The sequence below is a fragment of the Uranotaenia lowii genome, chromosome 2, assembly GCF_029784155.1.
Source record: "Uranotaenia lowii strain MFRU-FL chromosome 2, ASM2978415v1, whole genome shotgun sequence".
Classification (NCBI taxonomy): domain Eukaryota; kingdom Metazoa; phylum Arthropoda; class Insecta; order Diptera; family Culicidae; genus Uranotaenia; species Uranotaenia lowii.
In genome coordinates, this window is record NC_073692.1 from 178,300,863 (window position 1) to 178,321,055 (window position 20,193).

General features: G+C 31.9%; 1 protein-coding gene across 2 annotated transcripts in view; it reads right to left on the reverse strand.

Moving 5' to 3' along the window:
- LOC129742336 (uncharacterized) overlaps positions 1-20,193 on the reverse strand; it is a 390,821-nt gene that overhangs the window by 197,576 nt on the left and 173,052 nt on the right. The window lies entirely within an intron of this gene.

Genomic DNA, 20,193 nt, shown 5'->3' on the forward strand with positions numbered 1-20,193 from the left:
ATTTTTTTAGACTTGTTCTTTGAAATTATGCCACAATATTTGTATGCTCAGATACATACAGTAGTTTTTCGATTTTATCACGGTCAAAAAAAATTTCACCGTGAATATGGCGAAACCGTGAATTTGGCGAAACTTAGAATTTAAGTAAAAAAAAGTATTTTCACTGTCTTTAATCAATAATTTATAATGTTTTCAGTTGTGGAAACGTTTTGTATCAATAAATTTTGATCATAAGGCGTAGTTATCAAAGATTACTAAACAAAAAGGATCGTTTTCAATTGAAATAATTGTTCTCTAAAGCAAATTTTAAGGTTTTTTCTTGAAATAAAACCATGTTGTATATTTATTTGATAGTCTACATCTAATTAAAGTGAATTATTTTGTTTTGATGGAAATTTAACAGTCGTTATCACTTATTTCGATTTTGAAAAAAGTTCAAAGAAATTAGCATCAAAAAATTTGTTTCTGCTAATTTCATATTTCAATATTTTAATCTTAACACCTTTGATGAACTAAACAGTATATTTATTCGCAAAATCTTTTAAAATTTTCTCAACATGGACTTTTACAGTGTGTTTCTCGAAATTTGCTTTATGGGCAGATAATCTATTGTCTTTATATGTAGAAAAACAAAAATCTTAGTCATATTTTCAGACAAAGCTAGCAGAATTTCATTTTGGTCTTCCAAAATTATCCATTCAGACAATACTAAAGGCTATCCAATAAGGATTACGCACGCCACTCTTTAAAATAAACAAGTTCAACAAAAAAAAATCAGAGACACTTGTCTCTTTGCATAAACGCTTGAATTCTCCCACATTTTTATATGATTCGCATAACCAAAAAAAGTTAAATTTTTTAAGGCGACTAACCAACACAAGTAACAACACTAGCATCAGCGTGACGTTAAAATACTTGTGTACTTGTGTTAAAATACAAGTGTTTTTAAAATTCAAATGACGATTTGAAACACTATACAGAAAAAATAAGCAGTTCAATAACATTTTCATATTATTGGATACCTATATACTATAACATAAACCATAAAAAAATATCATAAACAAAGACGCTATATGCTTTTGAATGAAAATTAAGGACCTGGAAATGGTTTCTGAATGATTCCTTAAAAAGCGTGATAAAATCGAAACATTAACCGTGATAAAATCGAGCGTGAACTTTACGAGTATTGATAATATCGAATAGTGATAAAATCGAGAAACTTCTTTATATATGTACACACTTTTGAAATAAGTCAATTTTTTTATTATACCGCTCATTTTTGGCATTTTTTAAATTTTGTTTGCCTCATATTAAATAAAAAAAAAATCTTAGCAGACCAGTTTTCAATAGAATTTTAAATATAAAATATAGTTAAAAATAAAAGTACACTGAGGATTTTCACGCGGTTTTATTACGCGACTTTTTTTACGTGGATTTTTTAATTAACGCGGATTTTCAAATAAACACGGTTTTTGAGAGAAAAAATTCTAACACTTAGATTTTTTTTTGAAGTTGGGAAAATCTTGACTCTGAAACTAAGAACGTGATACATGAAATCTGAAACCTGAGACCTGAGGCTTGGGACCTGAAACATTAAACCTGAAAATTGAGACACGAGACATGAGAGCTGAGACATGAGACCTGAGACTTGAGACCTGAGACTTGAGACCTGAGACTTGAGACCTGAGACTTGAGACCTGAGACTTGAGACAAATATGAGACTCGAGATCTGAGACACGAGACATGAGACATGAGACCTGAGCCATGAGACATGAGACAAGAGACATGAGACTTGAGCCATGAGGCATGAAACGATCTGAATTCCACACTGTCAAATAAACCTCACTATATTCTACTTTTCTATTTATCTAATTGATTTCTTAAAAATAAACCATCATTGTACGCAAATATTTATACAATCATGGTTCTTAAGCGTTTTCTTTTTAATTAAAATGGATTTTTTACGGGGATTTCCGAATTATGAAGTTGTTTCTATGCGGGTTTTCGAATGAACGCGGTTTTTTTACGCGGATTTTTTTTACGCGGTACGAAACCCCTGCGAAAAAAACCTCAGTGTACTACTGCAAGATTGTAATTTGTACATCACTGGCTACATCAATTTCAGTTTTCTTTTTTTCACAATGAAAGCCCCCCCCTCTTATTATCTCCTCACTGGAAAGAGGGAGGGGTCTCAAACAATCATAGAAATATTGTTCGTATTCAAATACCCTCCCATGCCAAATTTGGTTCCATTTGCTTTATCAGTTTTTGATTTATGTAAAAAAAATTAAAAGAAGCCCCTCCCTCTTTCTACTGGAAAGAGAGAGAGACCTCAAATAATCATAGAAATACTTTTCGTATCCAAATGCCTTCATATGCCAAATTTGGTTTTTAATATCTTGATTAAATTTCGAGTTATATGAAAAATTGTAAGGTAGCCCCCCCTCCCCCCTTCGTATCACCACACTGAAAGGAGGGAGGGGTACCTTATATTCTTAGAAATATTCCTCGTTCCCAAATACCACCCCATGCCAACTCGAGTTATGCGAAAAATTGTCTTTTGTTTGGGAGGCCCCTCCCCCCTTTCATGAGAGAGGGAGGGGTCTCAAACCATAATAGGAACCTTCCCCGGCCTCCAATACCCCCACCTGCCAAGTTTCAAGCAAATCGGTTCAGTAGTTTCCGAGTCTACAGGGAACAGACAGACAGACAGACAGACATACAGAAATTCATTTTTATATATATAGATGAGGTTTTTCTTCATTGAAATTGGAAGCGTCTATCAATACAATATATCATCTAATTTGGTTAAAATTCAGAAGATCGTCTCTTAAAGTCGAAACGCTTACGTTTAAAATTTTTTAACAAAAATCATTCGAGGGTTGTTAAGATTTTGACATTTTTTTTTATTATTTTGTATGAGAGCACCCCTTTCTTGGATTTGGAGGGGTTTTAAACTGTTAAAAAAACCATTTTCGGTCTCCGGGCCAAATTTCACGTTGATCGGTTCAGAAGTGTCCCTTAATTGTTCAAATCGTTTCAAACTATTATTAATTTTGTAAGGGAGCTCACCTTCTTTGAATTTGGAGGGGTTTTAAAGTATTATAGAATCTATTCCCAGTCTCGAAAATAGCTACACATCAAAATTAACGTTAATCGGTTCAGTAGTTTAGGAAAACTGTTCGAATTGTGTATAATTTTCGTTAATTTTGTATGGGAACCCCCATTTTTGGATTTGTAGGGGTTTAAAGTATTATAAAAACTATTCCCGGTCTTGAAAATAGCTACACATCAAATTTCACGTTGTTCGGTTCAGTAATTTACGAAAATTGTCCGAATTGTGTAAAATTTTTGTTAATTTTGTATGAGAACCCCCCTTTTGGATTCGGAGGGGTTTTATAGCATTTTGAAAAACATTCCAGTCTTAAAAATGGCTACACGAAAAGTTTCATGTTGATCGGTTCAGTTGTTTCTGAAAATTGTTCGATTGATGTCATATTTTTTATAATTTGTATGGGAGCCCTCCTTCCTATAAGTCGGAGCCGTTTGAAAGTATTTTAGGAGCCATCTCCGGCCCCAAAAGCCTTTTCATACCAATTTTCACACTGATTGGTTCAGTAGTTTCCGAGTTTATAGGGAACTGACAGACAGACAAACATTCATTTTTCCATATGTAGATAAGGATTTTAACACCAGGATGTCATTCATCCCTCAGACTATCAGAAAATCTACAGATATTGGATTCAAATTTCAAATATTATTCTAGATATTTTAAATAGTTTTGGATAATTAGACCTTCTCAGACTGCTGACAGGATTAACCATTCAGTTTTTTTAAACATAGAATAAGAAGATATTTCTCAAGCAATTTTCTTTATTTAAAAGCTTTGTAACTAGTTTGAAATAATTTTGAAATTTAAATTGAATTAGGTTTCACCAATCAAATCGGGAAAGCTGTACTTTCTGGCTATGCAAAAATTAGAGTTATTGTTTTTTTTCTTAAAGTCCTTCTACAAAACACACTCTGTATGTTTAGAAAATCTTATCAATTAGACACTTTGAACTATTTCGGAAAATTTAAACTGGAATTGAAAGTTATGCATCGTGACTTCTTCTGATTTTTTTAAAATAACTTTAGAAAAATTGAAGATAAAGTTTTTGATCAAGATTTGAAAGTTGAGTAAACTTGAACAAAAATATTAAGCTTCATTGCCTAAATTTGTTTGTTCAATAATTTGTTCACTTTATTTTTAGATAATCAAGTCTAATGAAGGCAAAAAACGCAATTTCTTTTAAACATTATTTCATTTTAGATTTTTTTTTTTCAAAAAGGCGGTCAACAAGCAGATCAAAGACTCTCCAATGTAGACATTCTAAAAAACATAAACATGGGAGAAAATATTCAAAACTAAATAACAAATTACTGGCAATTTGAGCAATGACAATTTTTTATGAATTTCAAACACTAAAACTATTTTTGTAAGGTAAAATGTTTGTATTTTGTAAAATTTAGTGATGAAAAAATGAGATTGAAAAAAAAATCATATGCACATACTTAAAAACTAAACTGTTTTGATATTTAAACTTTTGAAAAGGAAAATGTAGATATATTTCAAAAACGCACGTTGCATATTCATTCGCCGTGAATTTAGGCCACCGGAATCATTGACCTCTGCGGTAGTTTCGAGCAATTCTTCTGAGGGTCATGTATACAATCATGAAAAATGCAAAGGAGCAAAAAACCTCAATAATCGTTCCCTCTGGATAAAAACACCTTAACCAGATACAGTATGACCCATAAGAAAATGTGAAAATTTTGAGCACTGTGTTTAGGGTCGTTTTTAATGATTTTTTTTAGCAATTTTTTTGTGAGTGTATTAGATGTAACCTGTGTAACTGTCAATTGACGTAAACAATGCAGTAGTCCATTATACGTCCTCTAGGTAATTAAAGGTTGCCGAAATCGAAAGTCGTTTTTTTTATTTGGACGGATCCAGAAGCAAATCCGGAATAAACAAATAAAAAAAAAATAAACACTCTCAAACGAAATTTTTTGAGCAAGTTTTATAAAAGTAATCATGAAAGGTTTTTTGGAAGCCTAAAATACGGTTCAAAATCTATCGATGAGTTTTGATGAAAAAAATTTTGTTTTTCATTTTTTTTGCTTGGTTTTTGTTGAGAAATTACTAAGTTTTAACAAAATTTGCCCGGATATCGCCCGGATTTATAGTCGTCAATTTAATATCGAATATCCGGATATTGCTAGGTTTTTATGAAAAACTGCCCGGTTTTGCCAGCCCGGATACGTGCTTAAAAAATTCTGGAAACCTTAAGGTAATTTGCTTCTCAACAAGAAAAATCAACATAATTTTTCTTTCTTGCCGATTTATGAATTTTCTATTGGAAATTTTCCGCTGAACAAGTTTAATGAAGATCGTTACTTCGTATCTTATTAGGCAAAAAAGTTATCAGCTGTTTAAAAGGGGTATGTTTTTTCGCATTGATAATCTATAAATTCAATTGACATCACTGCTGGGGCCTCGCAAAGTGTTGCATGAAAAGTAGTCATGCAATATCTAACTAAGGCACCCCACAGTAATGTCAATGAAATTTATTTTTTTTTATTGTGAATAGACATACCCCCGATCAACACCTAAAAACTTTTTTGTCTAATAAGATGCGAAGTTACAGTTTTCGACAAAATTGTTTAGCGGAAAATTTTCTTTAGAGAGTTATTAAATTGGCACAAAACCATGAGCAAGCTCGGTTCCACAGATTGATTGTTGATTTTTCAGTAAAAAATACAAAACTTTTCCATACAAACCAAAAAGTTGAAATTTACTTAAGTAAACGTTACTTAACAAGGCTGAAAAAAATCATGGATGAGTTTTGAACCAAAACGAAGCATTTTAGACCCCAGGGTTTGAGAAATTCAAAAATGACCCCAAATCGACCCCAGTCTAATGTCAGACTTATAATACGAAGGTACGCTCCTGATACAGACCTTGCCTGGAGTGACTAGTTGAGAACGAAAGTGGACACCCCTAGTTATTGTTTCTAAATATGTTTATCAACATGCCAGTATGATTAGCCCTTCGTTTCATAAGTAACAAATTTGCAACAATTAATTAAAGCTGTTGTAAATTATGCAGAAATTCAAACAGTCAACTTTTTTCTTCACGGCAATCATATTTCTAACTTCAAGATACCATTCAATTAAAAAAAATGACTTTCCGAGTATATATGTACAAACTATGATGATAAAAAACTAAATGATAAAATAGGCTTATTTTTCAGAATTTTGACCTAGTCCAATTCGCACCGAGGAAAAAAAATTTGACTGGAAAAAATATTTTCGCATTTTTAGTAATGCAATTAACACAATTGAGTACAATTTGAAGATTTTTTTAAATTTTTGTCTGATATAATTGCCTTTTATTAATTGTTGCAAATTTGCAACATCATGCAACGGTAGCACCTTTAGGTACGTATATGGGCTACAAAGTGTGTTTTCGAAAGTTTCATCGTTTAAACGGTGTATTTGTTTCCCGATGATAGTATTTTTGTTTTAATGTTATATTATCATGTTATCGAGATATTTTTAAAAATAATGCAGATGCATTAGCCTCTCATTGAACAAAATGGCTACCAACTGTAGAAATATGAAAAAAAAACAGTAAAAAATCCCTTTGACTAGATCATCAACCATTCGTATCATAAAGTAAAATAAAAAGGCATTAATTACGAAACCTCGTTAGAAATCCTGCATAAAAGTTGAAAAATTTTATTTTCAAAGGGCCACATATGTATGTATGTTGTATGTTGGTTATCAACCATGGGTGCACGTATTCACCGTAGTTTCTGCTTAAGTATGTTTTCAAATGTATTCTCATATTATTAAGTTCGATAATATATTTCCAAAGGGTCATATTTAGTACAAATTTGTGACTTTGAGTAGTTGAAGTATTTGTAGTAATAGTTTAAATCTTTAATTTTTCAAATACAACAAGCGCTGTGTTTCTATGATTTTAAATATTATATTGTGATCCCCGGGAAAGATTTGTGGGTTCGGAATAAATATTTTCGCATTTTAGTAAATTAATTCTTAACATACTTTTTTCCATACTAGTACATCGAATTTTGAACGAATGTGATAAGGAAACGGTGCATGATGGTGAAATAGCAGTTTCATTTTAGTTCTACTTATAATTCCGTTAACTCTTCGGAATGTGTACCATCGGAAAATCGTTTTCGATATTGAACCCTAAACGTTCCCCTTCCCTCTTCCAAATTAGAATCAAAGCTAACAGTTGAGTCACCGCAACTATTACGGCTCCTTCTTCTATTAACATGGATTAAATATTGATCCATTCGGCAAAATGAAACTTATAAGTGAAATGCCTTAAGAAATAAACTTATGATAAAAAAAATCAACAAAAGTTATATGAGTGCATTTTGAAGGTTTTTTATCCATCGGTTTTTTTTATTAAGGAATATTGAAAATATTGTTTTTTGTTCTTTTTTTTAATAATTGGTGTTTCAATAAACAATGCAAATTGTTTCTACCACAATTTGTATTCCCTGATTTTCAAGTAACTTGGTTCTTTGCAAATAAGTATACCATATACAACAATCACTTTTTCTGTTTAAATGGTTTTATAGTTCGATTATGTCAGCCGGGAATGAACTTTTTTTTTTTAGATTGTTGTATATTGCGCTAAAGAACCATGAACACGAAGATCATAAAACCACATAAAATCTTTCACAAAAAGTGAAGTTACTGAAAAAGAACTGGAGATTTGTCGATCTAATTAATCTCAATAATGCATGTGAGCACATACTTGGGTAGGAACTGCGGTGAATCCGTGAACCCATGGTGGATAACCAGCATACATAGGTTTTACCCCGATCTAAATAGTGTCCAGACACTAGGTTTACGAAGTTTTTGAGTTAAAACTATGGTTAGTGCAAGATAAACTAAGAGTAAACATTTATATCTAGCTGTCTTGTGTGAGGAACAAAAAGTTATAACCATTTCATGTTGTTGCAAATTTGCAACAATTAATATTTTGGCTAAATACTCGAAATGTGTGAAAATTATATTTTTTCATTATTTTTCCCATCATGTACTCATCATTGTGCACTATTGAGAATTTTTTCAAGAAAAAATAAAAAATCATGAAATGAAGGGTTAGGGATCTTGTTTGTAACAAGAAAAGTGTTTTCGTACCAGGATAACAAATTTTCGAATTTTTTTATGGGTCATAATGTACATGAAGGAAGGAACCTGCCAATGATGATTTTGCTGAACCACAGAATGGCAAGATGCATAAAAAGAAACCCATAGTAGGTATCAAACTTTGTTGAGAGAAAAAAGAACCTCAGAGTCTGTTTGCCGAATGCGGTTTTTGTGGCTCAACCTGCCCAATATGACTCGGACAATTTTTTTCCCTCTTTCTGCTCATGTTGTCTGTCTTTTATTTTCCCTCAAAAGTCCTCCTTTTTCGAGGCGAGCCTGGTGCGATGTAAATGAAGGAGTGCCCAGGCGAAGCATAAAGAGTCTCGTAGAGGTTTTTTTTTCATCTGCTTTTTACGTGCCAATTTTTCGCGTTATTCAACGTCTAGCAATTTTTTTTTGCTCTTTTCTCACAACACACAGCTTCTGCGGCTTTGATTCGTCCGCAGCAAAGGTGTCAGTTGGAGTTTTGTCTTCGAAAAATTCCAGCTGCTTCTGATGGGGGGAACAGCTTTTTTTGCACTCACTTGGCATCCTCTCCAATTCGGTTAGTTTATGTGACTGCAGCATGTGTCCAGCTCTCCAGACCAATCCCTTTCATGTTCCAAGAACTTTTGAGTCATAATTTTCACGGATTTACGCCAAAAGTTTAACGGTCGGAGGCAAACAAAAAAAAAACGTCTGTCGCAATCAAAATTTGTTTTAATTTGTTCCGAATGGCTCCAGCAGTTGAATTGAGTGCAACTTTGAAGTTAGCTAAAAAAAAGTACACCTGTTATCTAAAAATTGTTCGATTTAAGTAGTAATTTTGTTTATGGAAACATACTTTTTGCGTCTTATCGTAAAACAAACAATTCTTTATTTTTGGCAATGACTATAAGTGAAAACAAATAAAATCTTAAGTTTGTAGTTATATCAGCTTTAGGCATGGCTGCTTAAAATGTTTGAAACGAACTGTGATATGGGATTTTTTTTATCTGATGTGTTTGCGCCGGGGGTCTTCGGATCTTCCCCAAAATTGAAAATTTGTATAATGTTTACAAAAAAACACGTTTTTTCCAAATTCTAACTTTTTGTCATCCGAGTAAGGACCGGATGAGCTTTTGAAAAAATAAAATAAAACCATAATTTCTAAGTAACCTAATCTGTTATTTTTTAACGGAAATTGTAAAACAGTACATTAAAACAAATTAAAATTTTATCAGCTTTTCAAAAAAAAAAAATACTTCAAAATTCTTAAGTAGTGACCTTTAACAAAAAAAATTGTAAATAAACTTCAAACGGTGTCTAAAAGTATCCTCTGCTTCATAGAATATTCTGCAAAAATATCATTGTAGAGCCCAATTTATGATGCAACCTTCATCTGAAGATACCAAAGTGAACCAACAATTTTTTGAAGAGTTATGATAGATATAATAACAATAAATCTTTCACCGACCGTGCCCTAGAGGATAGTGTACAATTCTTAAACGCCAGAGGTCATGGCATCGAATCTCAGTCACGGCATACATAGTACTCTTCAAGTGGGTTTGTGGTTTTAGCATTTGTAAGATGCTAGCCAGCATGTCCTTGAAATATGTAGGGGAGAGTGGGGTATCGTGGGCCATGGGGAAACGTGGGCCACTTTTAATATCTCCGATGTATTTTGAGATAAAAATCTCAAACCAACTGCCATCGTCGTCGCTTTCCGTGAGCAAACATTCCTATATGTTGTTGACTGAAATACGCATCATATGCTTCTTTTATTTATCAAGCTAAAAAAAGTTAGAAAAACTTACTTATATTTAAAAAAAAAAACACCCGCTAATTTCATCGATGGGGAACCTAAAGTGCATAACAAAAATATGCTCACACGCTTATGATCTTAGTGTTTTCATGATCTTTCACGTGGAAAAGAAATGTTTGATGAAACATCGATAAGTCACACAAACGCTACCAATTTGCAAATCATAGCTTGTGAGGAATCGTGGGCCACACATCTTGAATCACCTATATTTTTATGTTTTTATACACATTCAGAACTTAAAATACGTTTTTCCTATCTGCAAAGTTTTCTTATGCCAAATGAAAAGTTATGAAAATTTTTTGTCCATCCTATATAGAAATTTTGCCAAAACGTTCGCGAGCCAGGTTTTGGAATCTATGCGATCATACACAGCTCTCTTTTATATTTCATCATCTGCAATTGCTTTAAAATAATGAAATGAATTAGAAAATCACAGTTTTGGGTCAACTCATAAACTTTGCATGTTATTTGGTCAATTTGGATTTGGTGGCCCACGATTCCCCAGCATTTTTCAAAATCCAAAAAATATTGCTTTTTTTCAAACAGTCAGAATTTGAGGAAAATAACTCTTTAAACATTTAGAAAAAAATATCTTATGATACATTGAAAATGTAGAAAACCATATCATTTTTTATTTTCATTTTAGAAAGTAATTCATAAAAAAATGTTTAGTGATACGTTAAAAATGTAGAAAACCCATACCATTTTTTTTAATTAAAAAAGTTATGGAGCAAAGAAAAAGAAATGGACCATGATACCCCAATCTCCCAAAGTATAATCAATAAGCAATGTTCTTGCAGATTCTAGATACAATTTTCTTTTTATGAAACGTTAAAACTTCATCAATTCTTCAGTCAAGATTTGAGTTTGAAAAAAGCAAAATATTCGAACTGTTGTATTGCTATTTCAGATTCTTGCGTTTTGCTTCAAATCAAAATTCTAACATAAATTCATAGTTTTTTAAAAAGGAAAAGAAATCTCAAAAGAAGAATTTTCAATTCTGATAATTTGCATAAAATATATTTGAGCGCTTGATAAAATTTTGGTACAGCTGTAATAAGTTTCATGAAACCATTTTTAAGACGTTTTCAAGTTTAGATTGATGAAGTTGATAAAAACAAATCGAATTTAAATAAATACGTATCTCGGAATCTGTATGATGTCATTTTAAATTAAGTAAGTTTATTTCAAAATACAATGTCTTTTTCGGTTAATGAATTGAACATCTTCGAAAAATATGATTTCATCCTGAATGAATAATCTTGAATTGTTTTTCAAAGTTATTTTAATTTTCAAGCAAACAAATAATTTTGTTTTTTCGGAAAACAGAATTTGAAATTTATATTGCAAAAATTCAATTATACATTCGAAAGAAAATGGATTTTAATAATTCAACAGTTTTGATAATTTACCTCATTATGTTTTTTTTTTAATATGAGGGTTGGTTTAAGAATTTTTGTAAAACATTTTATTTCCAGGAGTCAGTTGAATTTAAAACTGTTTTTCAGATACTAATTGAAATAACAAAATAAACCTTTTAAATAAACCTTGTAAATAAACTTCTTTATTTTATCAAAAACTTCGGAGTCAATTAAACAATTGAGAGTCTTAAAATTTATGTTAAGGAAAGCTTATTTATTCAAATTATTATATTCGAAGTCGAATAATAAATGAAGATAAACAATCATGATTAAGAATAAAAAGGTAAACTTGAAGTACTAAAAAGCAAAGAACAACACTATAGAAAACACGCTTAAAGTATTCGTTTCGCGCTTTTTTTTTTCAAAAGAAGTTTTAACTATCGTTCAAATAAAGAAAATTAACATTCTTAAAATTGCTTCATATAAGTTAAAAATGTAGTTCCACGGAGTTTGAAATGTGGAGTACTTTCTAGAATTAAAAACTCAAAATTGAAATTAGACGGCTTGAAATAACTCGAATATTAATGCATTTAAAAATAAAAAAAAGTTCAAATTTGCAAAAAGTTTGTTCATCCATATTACACATTTGATGAGAAACATGTAGATAGTTGTTTGAGGTTTATTTTAGAGAACTTGATAAGCATATTGAATTAACGTGGATTCAAAACTACGTTAATACAAATTTTATGCGTGGTAAAAAAAGGGAGAATTTGAAATAAAGTAAGTTTAGTTAAGTAAAGGGAGAATTTGAAGTAAATAAGAGAAATATTCAAAGTAAGGAGAAGTTAGAATTTTTGAAAGACTGTTCAGGTATCTACGAAGTATAAGGTACAGAAAAAATATATGATAAAAGTATAAGTTGATTGATTCCACTAACTGTTGTAAATTATAGCACATAAAACATACGTACAAGCCCACGAAACTTGTGTCAAATTTCAAACGTTCGTTTTGAATCAATTTTTGATTTTTGGCTGGCCGCCAGATGTCTCCTAACACACAAAAGAGAACTCTCAAAACCAAACTGAGAAAAAAATTTGGTCAGTTTTGAACAGGTCGTATATGAACTGTTTAGCATGTTTCAAGAAAAATTGTTTCAGTTAAGTTTTCGTAAACTTTCGTTTGATTACATAATTGAAAAATATCTAACAAGTTAATCGCTATTTCATTCAAGCTAGAAGTGTTAAATTATGCAAAAGTGATACTTGAAAAAAACTCGCTTTGAGATGTCTAGAATCAGTTCTGATGGGTAGTAGTGATCGTCAAGGTTGTTCCTAATTGATTGGATATAGCTGATTCGTCCTCTGACGATAACCATTCAAGAAATGCGAAAACGTCTTTTAAATCTGTTACATTGTTATTTCGACTGTCTCAGTATTGCCGAAATAAAGAAATGAATAAAAGTTTAACACCGGTACTTGTATGGTTTTTAATTTTCGACTTTTTTCGGTAAATGAAACAACTTTTTTATTATTTTTAAATTTACGTAACGTTTCGGGCTACTCTGGAAAACATCTGATGATGGATTGAGAAAAGTATCCCAAAACTCTACGTAATTAAAAAAAAGTTATTTCACTCACCAAAAAAGTCAATAATCAAAAACCGTAAAAGATAAACCCAGCAAACATAAAATGAATTCGTATGAGAAATGATAACTTAAGTCGTTTACAATTATGTTGCGAATCGCAATCCCAACTGCAAAGTGTAAAGATCGTACAAAATGTCGTCTAAAGTCAGTTTAAATCGGTTTTGCTCTAGCGCGGGCTTAAAGTGAGAAAATCATCGGCATTTTCTCTCTGCAACCAGCAGATGGCTAGATGAGATGATAATTAGATGGGAATAGAGTGAAATTAACCGATGAGAGAACTGGAAAATATTGTCGCTGACAACGATTCGAAGACTATGAGAGCAAAATCTTACGCTCTCTTGCATTCTTCTCAGAGCAAGTTCACTAGTGTTGGGAAAAAGTGGTAAGGTGTCGGATAACGCCCGATTGGTGTAGTTTTCGTCGCTCTAGAAAAGAATGAAATTCATGTATGTATATTGCCTCCACATTGATAGGTAAAGGCTGTTTTTTCAAATTTAAAACTATCATTCTATAATGTATATGGAATGTATATGTATTGATACAATCAGCATAAGAATATAGCTTCAAAAATGTTTGCTGGCAAAGGAATTGAAAATCTGTCCAGTCAAAAATAAACAAAATAATAATTTTGGAGCCTCAGTAGTTTAATAATGAGTTCATATAGGATTACGCATTTTCGAAAACAGGGCATTTGAAAATTTGATTTGTAACTTTTGAACGGCGCTATAGATGGCACAGTTTCAGGTCAATTTTAAACGTATTTTTTAGACGACAGTATTTGAAATTTTACACACTTTTATGAAAATTGTTTCTACGAGCTTGTATGTCTGTTTTCTGTTTCTATTTTAGTTCTATTCATAAATATAAATTTTTTTTAAAATTTAAATTGAACTGCATTGAACTCAAATTTAATGTCGAGCTAGTTTTATCTAGTCTACTTTTCAAAAGAAATTTTCGAAGCACTTCGATTTATAAATCTGAGTTTAATACTTTTTCTTTTATCTTGAGGTTGCCAGATTTTTTTAGCACGTATCTTAGCCGGACGAATGGTGCAATATTATTTAAAACCTGTCAAAATCCGGGCATTAGTTTTCAAAAGTGACTACCATAATTTTTTCAAAACTCAGAAATTACTCTACGAAAATAAAAAAAAACTAAAAAAAAATTTTTTTCATCGAAACTCATTGACAGATTTTGAATCGTATTTAAGGCTTAAAAAAACCTTTGCTGATTACATCGCATTTTTTAACTAAATAAACTGAAGATCACTTTCAACGTGACATCGGGCGCTGAATCCAAGAATAAAATTTAAACAAATCTCAGTAGAACAGTTTTTGAGTTATGCTCCAAATATGAAATTTTGAAAAAATAAAAAAGAACTTGTACTCAAATTCAAATATATCTGACTGCATAACGTGAACTCAAAATCTCTTTTTTGCTTATTAAAGGTGACTAAATTTGCTATCGATCATGTAGGGGAGGAGCGGGCTATATGCGCCTATTAAGCAGAATACTCGTTTAATCAAATACTACATCGAATATGTGTACAAAAGCTATATACACATGAGCAGACATCTGTTTTCTATACATTGGAGAAATTTTTTTGTTGAAATCTCTTTCCGCTTTTGAGAAATTGATTTTATTATAACTGTTGTCAAAATTGCCGAACCGCGAACCGTGTGGGCTTTTTAGAATTTAGGTAAAATTTCTGTTTTTTAGCAATTTTTTCGTATAATTTCATTGGAAATGCTAGCAACTGATAACTTTCATACGGCGAAGCTGAAGTTTTATAAAAATCTATGTCTTTTATAACTTTATGGAATGCACAAAATTTAGAGTTGCCATCATATGGAGGAAATTCATTCCTAAGATTAATTTTATCAACTCTGTTTTGAGATCTTCGATTTGCTGTTTAGATATTATTCAGAGCTGAGATTTGAAGTTTTAATGATAAAAATCATATGTTTTTTCTATTTAACCTGTTATTTGATGGCAGCGGCATTTTACAAACATGATAAGGGCATACAAAAACAATCTCTTATTCCACTTTCTCATCATTATAAAACCATCATAAAAGCTTAAATCCGTTTTACTTCTAAGGTTCATTTGATTAAGAAACAAAAACCACCCAACTTTTTGTTTTGAGTTTCTTTACGTATAATTTTTAAGAGTCAAAATATTACATCAAAAGGTATCAAAACCTTTTTTGAGTTGGTTTATTCGTAAAATTCATTCTAGCCTTATGTTCAAAGCGTATCACCCTCAAAATGCATTGATTTGATATGTTGTCTTGTCAGCCATTTCGTCAAATGGCCGTAAGGGTCATTAAACCCGATAGGCCCATTTAGGAAACGTTTTCTCGATACTTTATTTTAGCGTATGATCAACAGTATTGTTAATATTAATCTATATATATAAAAATGAATTTCTGTCTGTCTGTCTGTCTGTCTGTCTGTCTGTCTGTCTGTCTGTCTGTCTGTCTGTTCCCTATAGACTCGGAAACTACTGAACCGATTTGCGTGAAACTTAGCAGGTGAGGGTATTGAAGGCCGGGGAAGGTTCCTATTATGGTTTGAGACCCCTCCCTCTCTCATGAAGGAGGGGAGGGGCCTCCCAAACAAAAGACAATTTTGTGCATAACTCGGGAACCAATCGAGCAAATGGTAACAAATTTAGCATGGGTGGGTACTGGGGTACGAGGAATATTTCTAAGAATATTTGGTACCCCTCCCTCCTTCCAGTTGGGAGATAGAAAGGAGGGAGGGGGCCTACCTTACAATTTTTTACATAACTAGAGCTAATGGAACAAAATTTGGCATGGGAGGGTAGTGGAATACGAAAAATGGTTCTATGATTATTTCAATCCCCTCCCTTCTTCCATTGGAGATACAGGAAGAAGGGGAGGGGGGCCTTTAACTACTTTTTTATTGCGTAGCTTGATAACTATTCGAGCAAATGAAACCAAATTTGCCTAGGAAGGGTATATGGATACGATAAATAGTTCTATGAATATTTGGTACCCCTCCCTCCTTCCAGTGAGGATATAGAAAGTGGGGAGGGTGCTCCTTTACAATTTTCAGCATAACTGGATAAATAATCAAGCAAATGGCACCCAATTTGGCGTGGGAAGGTATTTGATTACGATAAATGTTTCTATGATATTTTGAGAACCCTTCGTCCTTCAAGTCGGAAAATCTTAAGGAAAGAGGGTCCTCCCATATAATTTTTAAATCCCTCGGGAACTTACTCAGCATGTGGGGTGATATGAAGGAGAGAGGAGGGCTCCTTTACAATTTTTCGCATTACTCGAGAACTAATCCAGCAAATGAAAACAACTTTGGCATGGGAAAGCATTTGGATACGTAAAATGGTTATTAGCTTATTTGAGACTTCTTTCTCCTTCAATTGAGAATACAGTTAGGGAAGACGGAAGCTCATATATGTAAGCGGCTCCGATACAAATTTTATAGCATAACTCAACAAATAATAAATCAAACGAAACCAAATTTGGCATGAGAGGGTATTCGAGCACAAGATATGTTTTTTTTCCGGTAGTTTAGCATCACTTCCATTAATCAGTGGAACGGGAGCGCCGATGTGGTCTAGTGGATAGGCTGGCGCGAGTCTGGTATTGGTACGCCAGGCGTACTGGGTTCGATTCCCGGTATCGGCAAGAAAAACTTTTGGGTTCGAATCCCATAAGCGGGCCGACAGGTAAGATGTGTTTCATTATATAACTGACTATATAATTGGAATGTTCAATCAGTTGCCAACTGGCCAGGTATATACACGGATGCCGGAATACCTGTAAGTAAACTAGCCCACCTGATTGATTCGTTCTTCCAAAAATATACCTACATCAACACACGCAATACATTCACCACATAACAGTTCATACGAAGCCATGGGGTCCGGGTATGGTGGCTCGCTGCATTGGAGATTTGTCGAACCTAATAATCTAAGGATGTAATGTGAACCCATTCTTTGGCAGAAACTGCGGTGAATCCGTGCACCCATGGTGGATTACCAACATACATACATATACTTCCATTAATCAGTGGAACGATATAGAGGGAAAAAAGGGTATTGATACAATTTGTTTAATATTTCGAGAACGAATAGGTAAAATAAATGTCCCATGATGTTATTTTGTTACTAAAAATGTTTATATGATAGTTTGAGATAGTTTCATATTTATATAAAAAATATTTTGGCATAAGTTTTAAACTTATGAAGCAAAGAAATTCAGAGTCATAAAAAGGATTGAAACAAGGATTAAAAAAATAATTAGGATTTCAAAATTAAAAAAGTTGCAAATTCATTTTGAAAAAAACATTTTAATGATTTTGAAATTGAAATTATTTTTTTTTGCAAATAAATAAAAAGTTAAATAACTAGGTACCCCAAGTTTCAATAATTTTTGGAAGGTGTAGCAAAGCACACCGGGTCAGCTAGTGGTTTAATAAAAAAAAATATAAAAAACTATTTTTTTTTAGGAAAAAATTTGTTTTAGCTTAAGGTTTAGACTCAAAAGTGTTATTAAAAAAATGCGATTTTCTTTTGTACCTGAATATAGATTTCAAGTGGTTATTTTTCAAAATCAGTTGAAAATTGAAGAAGTTATGGTTACTTTACCATAACAGTAATTTTTGCATCGTTGAATAATTTAACGATGCGGGGTGTACTTATCATAGTATAGGAAGAATTCAACATAATAAATCTTACTCGCTGCAAGTCAAAATAAATAATTAGCTTACCAGAAGGTCACATGACAAATTTCACAACGATTTGACCATGTGGGGGAGGGGGGATTTGCTTGTGTCTCAAACATAATTAGGATTTTATGGTATTTTTATCGGGGTGAACAACAAATACAACTTTTTCATTAAAACTTTTTTCTTTACTAGCCTATTACTTTAATTTTCTAAAAGTTTAAGTTTAGACAAATATTTCATTCGAAGACTGCAATACGAATGAACTTAAAACAAAAATGTTATTTAGGTTCAAAAATTGTATTTTGGCAAAAAATTGTCGTCTAACACACAATGATTACTTTTTACGCATTGTTTTATATGCAAGATTTGATGCTTTATTGCAATCAGAGATATTTGAATTTAAGTACAAGTACATGTTTTAATATTCCATAATTTCATATTTGGAGCATAACTCAATCACTGTTCTACTGAGATTTTTTTGAGTTAGATTTACGAATATCGCGCCCGATTTAACATTAAATGATTTACAGTTTACTTAGTTCAAAAATGCTGTAAACTTGTGTAATTAAAAAATGGATTGTCTTTGCAAATTGAATTTGTTCACAAGATTCTTCCAGCTTTGCACTTGCTTCTGCTTTATACTAAAAAATAATTTGTATAAGAAAAAAATTAATCAGATTAAAATGATCAGACTTAAGTAAAATGTGAAAATGTATACGCTGCTTCAAGAATAAATCCTGGGTTCCTGGAAAGCCATCAATAAGCTCTTGACGTTAAATTTTTTTGTAGTACCTATGTTTTGTTTTTTCAATTTTGTTAAATATAAAAGTCCTGAAGTCCAATCAATTTAATATGAGGCTGCAAATTTCAGAAGTTATTATAATTGAATTTTTAAAATGTCACATCAATCCGAAAGCTTCAAATTTCAAAATGGAAAACGATCAATTGAAACTTTCATTTTACTTCAACATCCAGAGCTTAATAGGAAATCAATTTTCAGGTTAGGCTTTTCTTCATAAGATTCAGATTCCGAAATCAGGTTAGTTTCAATAATATCTTTGCTTCACAATTTTATGGTTTAATATGTTTATCATTTTTACCTACGCATTTGCTGTAAATATATTACCAAATTTGTATTAATAGTATTAACTTCATACAAACACATTTTGGTGGCGATGGATGCATGGAAAATATTTCATGTTCGGCCTAAAAAAATTGACCTGTGCAAAATTTGAGCTCAATTGGACTTGATTAAGGGGTGCCTCAAAGCGGTCAAAGTTTCGATTTTTATAACCCTCAAAAATTACCGAAAAAAAATAGGAAAAATCAAAATTTTAAAGTTGATGCCAAAGCCTTTAAAGTGATTTTTAAAATTATGAGGTCAATTTTTGACAATTTTTTTTTCGATTTAACATAACACCAAATTTCGAGTTTTATGAATTTTCAAGTCATTTGACATCAAAACTGAAATTTCATTTTCTCCGATTACCTTTGGTCCACCTTTTGATTATTTTTGAGGGTAATAAAACCGAAAGCTGAAATTTTACACGGGTCAGTTTTAAGGGCCGATCTCTAAAATGTAAGTGGTCGGTTTGCAAAATTAGACATGACTCATTTGGCTTCCACCCATTAATTACTATAAGTAATTTTTTATGCACTGCTAATAAAATAAAAGGCACACAAAACCGACCATCAAGCTCAATTCGAAAAACCAGTATACCAATCTTTTAGACGTGACCAAAATTTCAAACAAAATCGACTTTAAATTCAGTTATTGGATTCTAAAATTTGAAGTTTTTTATAGTAGAAATTGATAGTAAAACTCGAGTGCTTCAAAATACTCCTGACGTGCGTCGTATAATTGTATTTTTTAAGATTACCAAATAAAAAAACAAATTAAAATTGCCTCTGTTTGGGTAAGATTTATCACATGATAAACTTTATTTAACGGTCTTTTAATTGAAAATACATTGTTGCACACGTGGAGCCTTTTTTTTGAGAAAGGTCAACAATCTGTGAACGATGCAGGAACACTCCAAAAAGGCCCAAGATGCAGATGGAAAGAATACCTCAAGCATGTGTACCTTTTATGAAGATATGGAGATGCACCGAAAGGCAATTATCGTGCCTCTTTATTTGGTGATATTCTTTAGAAAACCTTTTGCAGCAGAAATAAAAACCAACTCCGGAGATGCACTTTTTTGCATACAGTTTGTCTTTTAAAGTCAATCAGGTCACATAAACACACCCCCTTAAACAAGTTTTCAAAATAATTTTCTTTTTTTTGGTATCCAAAGACTTACTAGGAATATAATAATAATAAATATATGACAGAGTTTACTACATTTTTGAATGTATTAAAAAATTCGACAACCACAAAACGACCTGTTTTTCAAAATAAAAGAGAAAAGCAAACCACCCACCAAAAATCAAATATTCACGACATTCTTC